This window comes from Hyla sarda, chromosome 2 (assembly GCF_029499605.1).
Source record: "Hyla sarda isolate aHylSar1 chromosome 2, aHylSar1.hap1, whole genome shotgun sequence".
NCBI lineage: Eukaryota > Metazoa > Chordata > Amphibia > Anura > Hylidae > Hyla > Hyla sarda.
This window is the reverse complement of record NC_079190.1, coordinates 70,342,463-70,346,608: the sequence shown is the minus strand read 5'-3', so window position 1 is coordinate 70,346,608 and position 4,146 is coordinate 70,342,463. Positions and strand designations below refer to the sequence as shown.

The 4,146-nt window shown below is 41.9% G+C and overlaps 1 pseudogene; it reads right to left on the bottom strand.

Moving 5' to 3' along the window:
* Positions 1 to 737: 737 nt before the first annotated feature.
* Positions 738 to 828, bottom strand: LOC130359911 (U2 spliceosomal RNA; annotated as a pseudogene).
* Between the last annotated feature and the right edge of the window lie 3,318 nt (positions 829 to 4,146).

Sequence of the window (4,146 nt, the reverse complement as noted above, 5' to 3'; positions counted from 1 at the left end):
CATTTCCTCTGTAGTATACAGCCCATACAATGTATTGGAAGGATTAAGATTTTTTTAATCGAAGTAATTTACAAATCTGTTTAACTTTCTGGCAACAGTTGATTTAAAAAAAAAATTCCACGGGAGTACCCCTTTAAGCTGTGAGGTGCCCCCTTAGTTATTGGTGGGGCACAGAAAGGGGGGCAGTTTACATAGTAGTTATAGGCTGCACCGTCCTTTCTAAATCTGCTGCAATCTCTGATTTTGCAATCTAACTGACCCGTTTTGTACTTATTAGAATGTTGTAGGGCAGAGGTCTCTAATCTGCGGACCTCCAGATGTTGTCCGTATCCTGACAAATCCTGTGAACACACAACACGCAAAAAGTGACACAGTGAGACAAAAATAAATAAATAAGTGAATGTGTACAGATATACTGCCCGGACATCCGGCCAGATCTATAAAAAATGTCTCTGATCCTAGCCAGAAGGCCGGGAATCAAGAGGTGAGTGCCACAAAGGTGAAGAGATTATGGTGCCCGTGCGTTAAACTCAGTGAGCCAATACTCCCAGTGAGTTTCGGCACCTCGGGGTCACCACTCTGCGAGGCACTAAAGTACCTCAGCTCTAGACCCTCTCAGCCTCATGGCGAGACCCTGAGGAAACAGGTCACATCGGGGCAGCCGTCGAGCTGATTCCTCAGACCCAGCCCCGGAAAGCCCTGGTACACCCGCTCCCTACCATGCAACACCCATCCCCACCAGCTCGACACTGGCGTCGCCTGCCACCAGCATGAAACTGATAAGAACAGATACTACACTTGATCCTCGCCAAAAGGCCGAGAAGTGTTATAAGATCATTTGCGGGCCACACATAATAATACTGTCTGGCACCTTACAAGTTAGAATAATCCGCTTGAGACAGTCCTGCTGGGTGTTCCCAGCTTACCTTGCAGTGCTGCAGCTTCCCCCCAGAACGCATTGCAGAATCCTTGCTAAAATCCTTTCGATTTTGCGCACACTAGCGAGATCATGCTGCATTAGAGTTAATACGTGAGACCTACCCAACCTAGTGCGGGGCCAGACCAAATGATTTCATAGGCCAGACATTTCCCACCCATGTTTAAATATATAAAGCCAAATTTATAGGGTAAAACCTCAAGCAGTAGATGGAGGACAATCAGGAGGTAACCCAATATGTAGATTATTCCGCAAGGCCTACTGGGGCCTAAGCAAAAGTAAGAGTAAATATATAACGTCGCTGATTTGATTTTCGTCCTGAAGAGTGGGGTATTTTATAGATTGTTCAACAGTTTTACTAGCACAAGTCATACAAGCAGTGTCATTCTGTTGCATAACCTTCCACTGCTGCTCACGATTTATGGCAGATGTCTGGAAAAGGAAATGAGAATATGAAATTGTAAACCAGGCCTCAGAAAGGACAGAATAAAGCGGAGTAAGGTACATGTTGTGAATTACTTGGTGTATTGGGGAACACCTTTGGAGTCATGGTGAAAACTTACTTTCTGTGTAAAACGGCCCACGTGGCTGTTTTTGGCTTAGTGACCACTTCTGGTTGCAGCAAGCAGGCCGAATGGGCCTAGGGAGCCCTCATTTTCGACAATGGTGTAGGTCTCAGAGATAGGAGCTGCATATATCAGACTTTAATGTTATGTCCTCGAAATTGGAATACCCCTCTAGCTTTGCTGATGCAGGCTGGAACCGGCATAAACATCTATATTTCTTTAAACATTTTCTAATTAAAAATTGAAAATGTTTGGTAAGGGCTAATAGAGTAAATTAAAGGGGTTATCCAGGAAAAAACTTTTTTTTTCTTATATATCAACTGGCTCCAGAGAGTTAAACAGATTTGTAAATTACTTCTATTAAAAAATCGTAATCCTTTCAGTACTTATGATCAGCTGAAGTTGAGTTGTTCTTTTCTGTCTAAGTGCTCTCTGATGACACATGTCTCGGGAACTGTCCAGAGTAGAAGCAAATCTCCATAGCAAACCTATTCTACTCTGTGCAGGTCCCGAGACAAGCAGAGATATCAGCAGAGAGCACTGTTGCCAGACAGAAAAGAACAACTCAACTTCAGCAGCTGATAATTATTGGAAGGAGTAAGATTTTTTAATACAAGTAATTTACAAATCTTTCGGCAAAAAAGAGAAAAACGAAGGGTTCGGCACTGCAGTCCAGTTCTGGGGTCTATAGGAGACTGGTGCTGGTATGAACACCTGGGTGGCTATATGGGGGTGCGATCCAACAAGAAACACCACAGCATAAAATCTTCAAAGAAGAAAAATGAGATGCACTCACCCAAGACTTTATCTTGCAGCAAACTTTATTACGTTTTCATAAAAGTAGCACAGCGGGTAGAAGCAGAGGAGCAGCCTCGCAGCGCGCTGCGAGGCTGCTCCTCTGCTTCTACCCGCTGTGCTACTTTTATGAAAATGGAATAAAGATTGCTGCAAGATAAAGGCTTGGGTGAGTGCATCTCATTTTTCTTCTTTGAGGATTTTAATTTACAAATATATATATTTTATAAAAAATAAAAAAAAAGTATTTTCCTGGATAACCCCTTTAACATTAATGAGTATTTGTGAGACAACCCTTTTGAGCATATTGCATCCAATATTGTCTTCTATGGAGCATCCCACAATATTTTTTCAAGGATTCATAAAAAATCTTTGAGAAAAAAACCTCGTAAAAAAAGCATACATAAGTCAGTACATGTTACAAATAGATCCATAATACGACTGTGTGCATGACAGCTAGAAGAAGATGGCAGGAATGCTTCAAATGTACCCAGGTATGATGAATCCAAAATACACCAAGTGCGCCACTTTTAAATATAATAACTGAAATGATACACAATGCTGTAATATTTGAGTCCAATAATGATCAGTCTAGGCAACATACTGCGAAATAAAATGCACAAAGACAGATAAAGAACATGAACTTGTTTGTACGGTAAATATTCTTAAATAACAAACCTTCAACCTGAGTTGTTACCTGCCGTCCTTATTGAACTTCAGTTGTCATTATGAAGATGCCACCTAGTGGTTGGAATTTTAGTTTTCTAGTTCATGGTCAAAGCTGGTGCTGAGAAACATGCAATTCATCAATTTACAGGAAAGACACTAAGTAATCATACTATTTGAGCTTAACCTGTATATTTCACCAATGTTTGTGAATTACCTGCTTAAATCTGATTTGATACTGCATAATGGTATGGCACCTCTACTGCACTTACTTATGGACATTTATCAACGGGTTTAGTCAGGTTTTCTTTACTATAATTGTCGCAAAATTGTCGCAACTGCGACTACGCGATTTTTCGTGCGACATTTTGACTGGAAAGCGAGAAAAGCAAGTTTTCCAAAAATTAACTATGTAGTAATAATTTTAAAATGGACTACGGGTAGTCAGGTATTTATTAACTGCGACAGTCGCAACTGCGCAAAAAAAAAGTCGCAACAGGGTTAAAAATTTACTACATTTACTCCAGCTCAAACATGGAGCACAAAAAGCTACTACCAAAGGAAAAAAGGAAAAATTGCTTACGTGAAAGAAAATTATCAACAGGCTGAAAGCAGTTGATAAATAAGTCCCACATAAGCAAAAAAAATAAGTAAGGAAAAAATTACTAAAAAAAAGATACATAAGCAAACATTGATAAATGTCCCTCACTGACTTTAAAGATGCTTTTGTCTGTTTGGTTTGCATTGGTATTGAACACTGTGGTAGTTGTTATACCATATATACTCGAGTATAAGCCGAGTTTTTCAGCACGATTTTTCGTGCTGAAAACACCCCCCTCGGCTTATACTCGAGTGAACTCTCCACCCGCAGTGGTCTTCAACCTGCGGACCTCCAGAGGTTTCAAAACTACAACTCCCAGCAAGCCTGGGCAGCCATCGGCTGTCCGGGCTTGCTGGGAGTTGTAGTTTTGAAACCTCCGGAGGTCCGCAGGTTGAAGACCACTGCGACCTTCGACATCATCCAGCCCCCTCTCACTCCCCTTTAGTTCTGTACAGTACTCACCTCCGCTCGGCGCTGGTCCGGTGCTGCAGGACTGTCCGGAGAGGAGGTGGTCCGGTGGGATAGTGGTTCCAGGCTGCTATCTTCACCGGGGAGGCCTCTTCTAAGCGCTTCGGGCCCGG